Source organism: Artemia franciscana, chromosome 5 (assembly GCF_032884065.1).
Source record: "Artemia franciscana chromosome 5, ASM3288406v1, whole genome shotgun sequence".
NCBI classification, from domain to species: Eukaryota; Metazoa; Arthropoda; class Branchiopoda; order Anostraca; family Artemiidae; genus Artemia; species Artemia franciscana.
This window is the reverse complement of record NC_088867.1, coordinates 45,671,482-45,684,237: the sequence shown is the minus strand read 5'-3', so window position 1 is coordinate 45,684,237 and position 12,756 is coordinate 45,671,482. Positions and strand designations below refer to the sequence as shown.

The window sequence follows — 12,756 nt, the reverse complement described above, 5'->3', positions numbered from 1 at the left end:
GTCACAAATGATTTTGCTCAAATGAGCTGGTGGAAAACAAATAGAAAATACAATTTTTTTTTTATTATTTCAAGACTAGAATATCACAAAACTAAGCATTCATATTGCTAATTGTATGTTAAGTAAATACAATCCCTGATGGAGTTTTGTTGATACCTGTCTTAAAATTTATTTGTCTAAATACAATACATATTGTTTATGGGACAGCAGTGAAAAATGGCAGCAAATATGACTTGAGTTTTTTTTTAATATTTTCTTTTTTCAAATAATTTTTGTTCTCTGGTGACATTTGTGTTCCTTCCTAAGTGGCTGGCACTCTAGGTTGAGAATCCTTTATCCAAAGGGCACAGGTTTAATTCCTGGCATTAGCAGTTTATTTGGTTTGAGACAAAGGTCAGTGATGTAACTCTGTAAGTTCAGCCAAAATTGGCCCAAACTTAACAGGTTACCTAGAGAAATCTAGGGTCAGTAAGCAGGAAGGGTATATAAAAGCATAGGATGACTGGCCTGTAGCTTCCTATTGCACTTCCTGGCTAAAGGATCACCTGGTCCTTTACTGGGCTTCTGACTTAGCCATAGAAGCTTTCTTTTAAACCCATTAAACATAAGTACAAAGGAAGAAATGCCAGTAAGGTGGTCCTTCCTTTTCAATGAATTGTTGATGTACAGACAAGAGTGTAGGTCATAAGAGGTGGCTGGTGAATGTTTTGCAAGGTTTAAAAATTTAGGGCAATTGCTCAGGTTGGCAACTGAGCACAAAAGTAAAATTTTGTGAATGGTTTTTCTTTGTGAATGTTATATTTATGTCATGTCCAAAATTTTAAAGTTAATCTTCATTGTTTTGTTTTAATTTCCATGGCCCTAGGACTTTAGTGTATTAAAACCTACTTATGCCCATCCATTTTCTTTTAAACAGAGAGGAGTTCTATGTTTCCTAGCTTCAATAAATTTATATGCAATTTTGAGACCAGGGTTACGAAGTAGGTCAAAACTTGCAAGTGGAACTATGATATGACTAATTAATTTGTAAGAAATGTATATCAATTTAGATTGAAAAAATTATGTAGAAAACAAACAAGACAAATAAATAAAAGTATCCATTTACAACCATTTAATTAAGTGTAACAAATGTAGATCATCCCTAAGATTGAAATGAACAAAGCTTCAATTATGAATCTGTTTTCTTCAAACAGACAGAAAGGGCAAACCTCCAAGCTATGACAAATTCAATCCCACTTTTGATCTCTTTCCTTTTCAATAGGAACTTTCTTTGGATTTTTTTCAACCAAGACAAAAAAGTAAGGGACATGATCAGGTATAACTGACCTTCCACTAAGCCTACATACCCAGGGGAAAATTGTGCAGCTATACTAATAATTGGTAAATTTTTTGTTGTTCATATGTTTGATTTACAAATAAAGTGAACATACTCCTTGATGCCTTTTTATGTTTTTTACAAACATAATAAGTGCTTCAACTACAAGTTTTTGTGCTCTTGAAAATGACCTAAGTATACTCAAATAGTTTTTGGGTATAAAAAAGCTTAAAACATTGGTCTCAAACTTACTCTTTCATTATTAATCCATTTTTTACATGTTGTATAATCTATGAGCACTGATTTTCCACAATTAAGTTGGATTAATAAATTTTACAATATTATGCTATATTTCTTTTTCTTTGATGCCAAATTTTCAACTAAGGTATGTGTTTCTGGTCATTTTTTACAAAACAATGTATGTTTTTCACTGCCAAAATTTGTTAGGTTAAGTAAGGTCAAAAAGTGCTTAAACTTGGACTAGCAAAATAAGCAATTACTATATTTGTAAAGAACATACAAAAAGGCATCAAGTGGTATATTCACTTTATTTATAAATCAAAATATGAACAACAAGAAATTCACCCCTAACATGCCTAATTTGCAAATATATAGCCCAAATTATATATTTCCAATGTTTTCTGCCACCTTTTACCTGTTTTTCCAGTTCTTGTTTTGCCACAGTTGCCTCAATTAACAGGTACTAGGGTTGAGGGATACATTGGCAGAATCAATAGAAAATATGTAATTTCAGCTATATATTTCCATATTAGGAGGGTTGGGGCTAAAGTAGAGCAGGGCTGCATGTAGAATGTGTATGTAGAAAGCTATAATTATTATGTAAATTACAAAGAATCATCTTTTTTCAACAGGTTTTCTTCTATAGGTCTACAGGTCCTTCTCTTGGCTTATACCACATCAAGCATTATATAACCAGAGAAGAATAAGTAGCAAAAAGCTATATATACATAAGAACATGTTATTTAACAATAACTTCTCTAGTGCTTAACTATGACCCCTTAGTAATATTAACAAGAAATGAGGGTAAAACTGGTGCGAACAGTATTACTGGCTTTCATATAAAGTGAATATACCACTTGATGCCTGTTTTTATGCTCTTTACAAATATAATAATCGCTTCTATTACAAATTCAGATTTAAGCACTTTTTCACCTCTTGACCTCTTAAAAATGACCTATAAATGGGGTCATTACAAATCTGTAATTGTTTAGAAACAAATTTGGGCTATATATTTGCACAACGGGGGGGGGGGGGGGGTAAAGCATAGCATATATTATATATGTAAACTAACCATTGCTGTTTTTTTTTTTAATGTGTTTATGCACATCAAATTTTAATAAGAGAAATCACCAGTGCAACAGCACACACATAAAAAAATTCCAGCAATGGTTAGTTTACATATTTAATATATGCTATACTTTACCCCCACCCCCTGATGTGCAAATATGTAGCCCAAATTTGTTTCTAAACTATTACAGATTTGTAATGACCCCAAATATAGGTCATTTTTAAGAAGTCAAAAAGTGCTTAAATCTGAATTTGCGGTAGAAGCAATTATTATATTTGTAAACAGCATTAAAAAAGGCATCAAGTGGTATATTCACTTTATATGAAAGCCAGTAATACTTTTTTACCAGTTTTACCCAATGGTAAAACTGGTGCAAACATGTATAGGTAACAGAAAAAGTGAAATTTAGTGTAAATGACAATCAGGAACTGGATACTGGCTCAAGGGGGCCAAAAACAGGGCTATATAATTGGAGTTCAAAGAGTATGGTGATTTTTTAGTGAAAAAAAAAAACACTTCCCTGGCTAGTTTAGGACTTGTAATTAATGAACCTTCTGAAACTCACTGTTTCATTACTAATCTATTTTTTATATGTTATATAATTCACAAGCACTGATTTTCCACAATTAAGTTAGATTTATAAATTTTACAATATTATACTGTTTTCTTCTTCTTTGATGCCAAATTTTCAATTAAAGTATGTGTTTTGTTCATTTTTGACAAAATAATGTATGTTTTTCACTGCCAAAATTTGTTAAGTTAGCTAAGGTCAAAAAAATGCTTAAATTTAAAGTAGTAATATAAGCAATTATTATATCTGTTAAGAACACGCAAAAAGGCATCAAGTAGTATATTCACTTTGTTTTTAAGTCAAAATATGAAAAAACAAAAAATTTACTCCTGACCTGCCTAATTTGCAAATATATAGCCCAAATTATATATTTTAAATGTATTTTGCCACCTTTTAGCCTACTTATTTTTCCAGTTCTTGTTTTGCAACAGTTGCTTCAATTATCAGGTTCTAGGGTTGAGGTATAGGTTGGCAGAATCAATAGAAAATATGAAATTTCAGCCTTAGATTTCCATATTAGGAGGGTTGGTGCTAAAGTAAAGCAGAGCTGCATACTTCTCTAGTGCTTAAGTATGACCCCTTAGTAATATTGACAAGAAATGAGTAACAGAAAAAATGCAATTTGGACTAAATGGCAATCAGGAACTGGATACAGGCTAAAGGGGGCCAAAAACAGGGCTGCATAATTGGAGTTCAAAGAACTCAAATTATACATTAATTTTAAAAAAATCATTGTATATAAGTGATTTTTTAGTGAACTAAATGCTTCCCTTGCTAATTTAGGACTTTAAATTGATTAGCCTACTGAAATTTACCTATCCTATGCATTTGAAATATTTTACCTTTTCAGAGCATTAAGACAATCCATCACAATAAAAAAAAAATATCCAAGGCATCTTGAATGGAATGACTAAAAGAAGACAAATGAAAATCACAATTTGCAATCTAACAATTAAACATCTGGCCACACAAATTGTATTAGGATACCCAGCTCTGAAATAATTGCTCAAGTAGCTTAGTAGTAACTTTAACTAATATTGCAATAACTTTATAAGATTTTTCTTAACCATTTTATTATCTACCTATCCCCCCACCCAGTAAAAGAAAAAACCCACCCAAGAAAAAAGCCAGTTTTAACTAGGGTAATAACATAGTTTTTAAGTCTATTTTAGTGCAACCTACCCAACAACAAAAAATCTGGCTCAATAACTCACCACACTGGTACACAAAAGTGGTGCCTTCATCCTGGATCCATCTCATACTCCGTGATTACCTATAATTGAAACTTTTGCCTTCTTTCCGAGTTAACTTGAGACGAACGTACAAAATGTAAAAGTCGTTAAAAGTCAACTTTTCATTAACTTTCAGTCAACTTTTACAAATCGAACGCTCAAAGTTAACTCGGAATCGCAAATAAAACGTCGAAATGCTGGTTTCAGTCAACTTAGAATGTGATTCGAACGCAACTCTTGTTGAAGATATTGTTAATCAGTTAAAATCTCAAGGAATATTTGATCAGTGGAGAAAAGATTGTCTAGCTGATGTAGACACAAAGGTAAAATTAAATGGGCCTGCTTTGAGTTAACTGAACAGAAAACAGGCTAGGGTGTAGCTTACCAGTTGCTGGAATCTAAAAATATCGTTTAGGTTTAAATATAGATGATACAATATACAGTTATTAAAGTTCATATAAGATATACCACAGAAAAGTTTCTGGACTAGGAATTTTGAAATTCACTAGCTTATAGGCTAGTCAAGCTATAGGCCATATGTTAGATACAATATTCCTATTGAGGAATTTGTAAAAGTTTGTGAAGCCCCATATCTAATTTAAAGTTTAGCTAACTTTGCTAGGCAAAGGGTTAAGTTCTAGTTCTGGGGCCTCTTGCTACCTTGGAAAGCATTAAATTCAGGTAAATAGAACTTTCAGAAATGAATGCATGGTCTGAAATAGGCTATAATTCATTTGAAAAAAAAATGACAGTTTTGAAAATTTAAGCTGAAAACAATTTTGTTGTATTTTGTTCAAGCAGAAGATCTATTTTCAAGGTTTCACTTTTTAAAACACACATATTTTTAAAGGTCAGGACCCTCTAGAGGGAGAGGTAATGGAGGTAGGAGCCTCAAAATACCTTCCCAGGACATAATTTAGCCTGTGACCCATCCCTGAAAGTTTCATTTTCCTAACCTAACCCCTTTCCAAGATAGCAAGAAGTCACTTAACTAGAATTTTCTGTATTAACAGAGCAGGCTATTCAAATAGCTAAGAAATAAACTTATCTTTAGAATTAGATTTGGTAAAATTCTAGTTAATTGACTTCTTGCTATCTTAAGGGCCCTCTAAAGGGAGAAAGAGTGGAGGTGGGTACTTTAAAATACCTTCCTGGGACATACTTTAGCCTGTAGACCCATCCCTGAAAGTTTCATTTTCCTAACCTAAACCCTTTCTTAGATAGCAAGAAGTCAGTTAACTAGAATTTTACCTCATTGTCACTTCACCTGTAAATTAAATTGACTATGACAAAATTCAGAATAAGTAATTGCATGGGAAATGTATAGGCTAATGTGGGCTTTATATTTAACTAAGGTTAAAAAGGATATGTCAGGTTAACATAGAATTTGCAACATAAGCAATGTTATATTTGGATTCAAGATAAATTGTTGATTAGGCTATAGAGGTAATTTTGTTTCTTAGATATCTGAATACTCCATTAATATAAATATTTACCTTCAAGTACATATAGAACAAGCATAAAAAGGAAAATGGTACCATTTTTGATTCATTATATTTTGCTTTGTTTCAACATAATACTCATTACCCTGACAATACACCTCTCCTCCTGATGGTTGCATTTATTGTTCTTTCCATTGATTGATTTATTATGAAACTGGTCATGCTGTGTAGACTCAAATATCCAGTTCAGTCTGAAGTATTGTGCTGAATAAAGAATACCATTTTAAATGAATAAAAAATGTAAATGATAATAGAAAGAAACATGAAAATATGATTAATATAAACAAACTGCATATTAAAAAGCAAGACTTTCATTGTGTTTGCTTTTTTTAGCTAGATTGCCTACATGTCCAAAGGCTATGTATAAGATCAACAGGGGACTTTGGAGGAACTTTCACTAATGTGACTTTAACCGTAAAAGAGCATAAAATTAGTAATCTAAAAATACCTCTTTTTATTTCTAGTATGTCTTCTTCTGAGAGTCACTATTCTGCATTTTTACTAAAATTGTATTCCATTGCTTAAATTGCACATGTCAACAAAGTAAGGCAGTGGCCCACCTATTATTTCCTAAGTCTAAAGGCCCATTTTATGCCTCAGACATTCACTTTTTACTTTAAAGATGGTAACAGGGGAAGGATGATCTTTTGTTTTTCAGTTGTACAAATTGAAAATCCTTGAATGATTCCACTTCAAACAAGGAGTAAAATTCATAGCTCTTCATTAAAAAGTTAGAAACAGGGGAGGGGTATCTGAGGGTATAAATGGTCGTTTTTGTGTCCACCCTTCAGCTAAAAAGTAGGAATGAAGAGAAAAAGGCAAGGCAAAGGGGCTGCAGACCCATTTATTGCCTTGAACATCTTTCAGCATCAAATCAGAAGTTAGCTTGTTTTTGCACTAAGCCAGGACTTAGTTCACTTTACCTTAAATTACCTTAAATCACAGCTTGGAGCAATATAAGGATTTCCATCCTTGTGATGCTCCAGTGATGAAGAATTTTGTTTGGTGTAGGTTGTGGTTGTTGATCTAGACTCTTGTGGAGGACTCTGCAGTTTCCTATCTACACTAACTTTTTAGTGTAGATGTTAAATGTTTCATGTTTAGATGTTTCAAAACATCTAACTTTTTTCTAATGTTTTGGCTACCATAAGAAATAATTTATCAGTCCATGAAATTTTCAAATTGACAACTCATAGTTTCACAATCAACAATAGGCTTCTTGTGGACAACTTTCTGTGTTTCATTTTTCATTTTATTTCATTTATTTATTAATCACACATACATGTATATATAGGCCCATGGGCCCGTGGGGAGACAAGCTTGAAAAACTAGGCCTAGGCATACTATAACAAACTTACACTACAATACAGAGATACACATGACGGTAAAGATACAATAACACAACAATAATATGAAAGTAGCATCTCTGCCTAGGATCTTTCAATATTATTGAAAAATAGAAAATTTCAATATTATTTAACATTAAATTAATACTGGAAGATAGCTGAGAGGCCCACAATTACCCAGAGCAACAAACCATACAAATAACTTTGCCTTATTAAAAAAAATACTTAATTAAAAATAATCCTGAACTAAATGAAATTTAAGTTTCCTTTTTGTTAAATGGATAGAGGAAAATTTAGCACCAAGCTATCAACACAAACAGAGCAAATTTAGATCTTTCAGTATTATACTTGTCAATGTAGATACTCTTTTTTTGTAGAGTGTTATAATTATGTAAATCTTGTGATTGGGAGAGCAAACTTTGATTGAGGAAATATGGCGGTAATTTCTTAATGTCATAATTGAATTTGAAAAGAATTGCTCCAAAAGTAAATTGTTGAGAAACTGGAAGTATATCTAGATAAGTATATAACGATGCTGTTGAAGACTTATTTGGAAGTTCAATAGGTGACGGAATAAAAAGTTTAAGGATTCTTAGGGGTTTATTTTGTAAAATCTGTATTGGTTTAATATGACTTTTAAATGTAGATAAATATACTAGAGAACAATAATCAATATTAGTCTGAATCAAAGCATAGTAAATACTTCTTAAAGCAGAGTAGGGTAAATAAAGCTTCAACCTTCGCATTAAACCAACATACCTTGAAATCTTTAAGCATAGATTTTGAATGTGTGTTTTAAAAGATAAGCTTTCATCAATCACAAGTCCAAGGTACTTTGTCATTTTCACCTGAGATACTGATAATAGATACTTTGAAGAAGTAACTTGGGTAATATGAGGGCAGATATTAGACTTTCTGCTGTAAATTATGAAATTAGTTTTTGGTGCATTCAAAGCAATACAATTTGAAGGACACCAATCAAGAACATTAGAAAATGCAGTATTCAGTTTTGCCTTCAACTCCTTGTCATTCCTCTCAGAAATTGAAACTGCCATGTCATCAGCAAAATGTATGTTGAGACATGGGAATGTAAAAGTGCAATGAAGATCATTGATATAAATTAAAAAAAGCTGAGGACCTAAAACAAAGCTCTGAGGTACCCCAACCTTCAAAGACTGAGGTAGAGGCAAAGAAAGGCAATTGCCTCCATCTAATTGTTGCTTTCCCTTATCAAGATAAGATTTAACTAGATAACGCCTGTCTGCACATACCACAATTATCCAATTTTTGAAAAAGAATACAATGGGATATTGTATTGAATGCTTTTTTAAAATCTAAATATATTGTTGCTGGAATTTCACCTCTATCTAAGCATTCATGAATATATTGGATGAGAGCAACAATAGCATGTTCAGTATTGTGTCCAGACGAGAAACCAAACTGGGAATTTGTGAAGAAATTAGGCGATTTAAGAAAGTCATAAAACCTCTTATAGATTGCCTTCTCAAATATTTAGAAAACGCAGACAAAATAGAAATAGGGCAGTAATTAGATGGGTTTTCAGGAGAGTCACCTTTATGAAGTGGAATTATCCTCGCCTCTTTAAAAGCAGATGGGAAAACTTCAGTTTTCCTCAGTATTACTGAGACAATATCTTTCCTTCAGTATTACTGAAGACAATATCTCTTTAACAATTTTAGAACTAGACCTGTCAATTCCTGCTGAATTACCTGGATTTAGATCACACACTATTTTTGTTATTTCAGACTGCGAAATAGGCCCAAGAAAAATTGAATTACTTTGAGGAGATGGAAGGTATGAAAAAAAATGTTTATTACTACGTGAATCAAACTGGTTCATTGTTGATGAAACAATTTTCTCTCCTATATTAGCAAAATAAGTATTCAAAATATCAGCCACTTTTTCCGATTTATTAGTAGTCGATCCATCATCTAAGCTAATAACTTCAGGAAACTTAGATTTCCTTTCTTTTTTTTTATAAAAGAATTAATTAAAGCCCACGTTTTGCGAGGAGAATTTTGAGCTTCTGCAAAAGACTCTATAATATCTATGTTTTGACAATATATCAATGTGGTTAATTTGTTTTTGAAAATTCGAAAATTTTTAATATTATAATCAGTTGGATTCTTTAACTGCTTTTTAAATATCTGATTTTTTTTTCTTAACTAATATCAAAATTCCAGACGTTATCCATGGCCTTTTAGGAAATTTTTCTCTGCAAATTTTATTTGTAACAAATGGGCAACTAGAATCAAGTTAGCAATTGAAATTTCTTAGAAAATTATCAGTTGCCATATCTGTATCCTCTGTTGATATTACATCCTGCCAATCCAACAGTCCAAGACTTTCATTCAGGTGCTTTAATGTTATTTTATTTATTAACCGTACTTGACGTTCCTTACTTACCTGTGGTATTTTATAAGTAAAAGCTAAATCTGAAACCACGAAATGATCCAATATATCACTTACAACAGCAAAATTTGCTTGAATTGGTAAAGATGTAAAAATATTATCAATAAGAGAAGCAGAACTAGGTGAAATTCTTGTAGGTATCAGGCAAGTAGGAAGCAGATACGCAGAAAAGCAAGAAGACAATAACTCAACAGAAGATTCATTTGAGGCTTATAGAAGGTCAATATTGAAATCTCCGGAAAGGATAACTTCTTTACCTTGAAAATGAGGTCGATGCAAAAAATCATGGAGTTTAGAGGGGAAAGACTTGACTGGAGAAGAAGGCGGTCGGTATACTACGCAAAAAAATATTGCCCTTGAGTATAACATGACCCGTCCCCTCCACAGCCCCTGGGTAAAGGTGTTTAAGTTATAAAATGTATCTATTGTTTACCAATAGTAGTTGCTATTAGGATGCATGTATAAATTTTCAGGGTGAGGGGGAATTTTCTGCTTGGGGTTTTTCTATGGGGTTGAAGTTTCCAGGGAGTGAACTTGTCAGGGGAAATTACAGACTCTGGAAATTTGCCAGAATTCTCATACAAAAATCTTTTTATATGTATTGCTCTCTTTTTCCCGTCTCAATCCTAAGCATGGAGTGGTTAAGAGTAATTGTTTGGGGTAGATTTTAACCGGGATTGAATTATATAGAAGATATTTCTATGGTAAGGGGGGTTCCGTCCGTGGAGGTGGGATCAGATTTCCTGGAATTATTTAAATATAACCAAAACTCAATAAAAAAAACAAGTTTTTTTTTCTATTGAAGGTAAGGAGCAACATTAAAACTTAAAACAAGCAGTAATAATTACTAATATGATGGGGGTTGCCCTCTCCTCAGGAAATCCATCTGTACGCTAAAGTTTGAATTGTGTCCCAATTCTTTAAGAATGATTCCTGAAACACAAAAACATTAATTAGAACAAAATGGCTTTTTAAAAAGTACTGAAAAACTTTAGCGTAAAGACCGAGGTTTTTAGGAGGGGGCATCCCCCTTCATTTACGCAATAATTTCTGTTAGTTTTAAGTTTTAATGCCGTTCCTTATTTTCAGTTTTGTGAAGAAGAAAATTGTATTTATTTAATTTTTACCATAAAATTCACTTCATTTTAAACAAATCGTAATTAAAAATAAGTTTATTGGCCCTTAATTTAGGGACCTGGCTATTTCTTAATGGCTAAGGACGGCTAAAAATATTTATTTTTTACCTTAAATATGCTTTACTGTAAATAAATCATACTTACAAATAAGTTTATAGGCCTTTAACTAATGGGCCTGGCTATCTCGTATTAGCTAAGGACTGCTAAAAAATTGTTATTTCTACCAGAAAAAACACTTCAATTATGCAATTGTACTTACAAATAAGTTTATAGGCCCGTAATTTAGGGGTCTTTCTATATAGCAATAGCCAAGGACATCTAAGTTTTTTTATTTCTTTCATAAAATATACTTTCTTCTGCATGAATCAAATATACAAATAGGTTTATAAGCCCTTAATTATGGGACCTGGCTATCTCATAATAGCTAAGAACAGTTAAAAATCATTATTTCTACCATAAATTACACTTCATCTTAAACAAATAGTATTTACAAATAAGTTTATTTTCCATTAATTTAGGGGTCTAGCTATTTCATAATGGCTAAGTACTGCAAAAAAAAAAACTTCATTTTTAACATAAAATGCAATTCATTTTTAACAAATCGTACTTACGTAAAATTCTTAAATAAAAATCCTTAATAAAATTCAAAACTTAAATAAAATTCTTTTTATTTGGCTTGCTTTCTCTTTTCCGTCTCAATTTTACACGAGGAATGGTTAAAAGTAATTGTTCGGGGTATTAAAAGTAATTGTCCGGGGTATTGAATTATCTAGAGGATACTTTCATAGTAGTGGGGCTCCTCTGTGGAGATGGGGTCATATTTTCTGAAATTATTAAAAAAAAGATCAAAAATATAGTAAAAAGACAAAGTTTTTTTTTCAACTGGAAGTAAGAAGTGACATTAAAAATTTAAACGAACCAAAATTATTCTGTCTGTGAATGGGGTTGCCACCTCCTCAAAACCTCTCTTTACTCTTAAGTTTGAATTTTGTTGCAATTTTTTAAGAATGATTCCTGAAACACTAGGGTCGTTTAATTAGAACAGCAAGACGCTCTTTCCAAGAACTAAAAAACTTTAGCGTATAGAGCGAGGCGTTGAGGAAGGGACAATCCCCTTCATTTAGGTATTAATTTCTGTTCGTTTTAATTTTTAATGTTGCTATTTACTTTCAGTTGAAAAAACTTGTCAGTCTGAAAACAAGACGTTTTTTAAATGTTGGACCATTATCTTCTGGTTTTTTGTTATTTTTGTAATTTTATTTTATTTTTAATTTTCAAATACACAAAAAAAATGATTTTTCAGAATAGGACAGGTGTCATAAGTCTACTATTGCCCCAAGTCTAGCTAAATTAGCAGTAAACAAGTTTCATCTTCCTCAATGAGATGATTTTGCATATTTGAACTTTTTTGTATTACTTTTCTATTCTTAAAAATTTCGACAGCTAGTTTAAAGATTTTGTCAAAAACAAATAATTATCTAATAGCAATAATATCTAATAAATAATAATATCTACAAATGTAGATAATTTTGTTACTTTGTTATACTTTATAAAACAATAAAAATTGTTTTAGTAATAGCATCGATTTTTCTAATTCCCTGCTTTGTTTAGTTTGATTTACGGAAAAAGTAGATGTATTATGCTTTTACTGTTTTCTGTTTATTTGGTTTTGAAATTTGAAAGTAAATAATCCGCTGGGGGATCTGAGGTATATTTTTTCATGAAAAGGGGCGGTTGAAGAAGTAAGTTTGGGAAGGACTATGTTAGTTAAAGAACAAACGCGACACAGATGGGCCTATTTTTTGGGGAGAAATACCTCAATCATCTCTGATCAAGGTTAAGGCAAAAGGAAAAGACAACATTTAAAAAATAAGTATTTTGATGAAACTTGTGTGATGTTGATTTTTTTTAG

At 31.8% G+C, this 12,756-nt stretch overlaps 1 long non-coding RNA gene across 2 annotated transcripts in view; it reads left to right on the top strand.

Moving 5' to 3' along the window:
• Nucleotides 1-4,678: 4,678 nt before the first annotated feature.
• LOC136027485 (uncharacterized) overlaps nucleotides 4,679-12,756 on the top strand; it is a 28,154-nt gene continuing 20,076 nt past the window's right edge. For both annotated transcript variants that reach the window (XR_010617609.1, XR_010617610.1), the window contains exon 1: nucleotides 4,679-4,750. This is a non-coding gene — a long non-coding RNA (uncharacterized LOC136027485). The remainder of the gene's footprint in view (nucleotides 4,751-12,756) is intronic.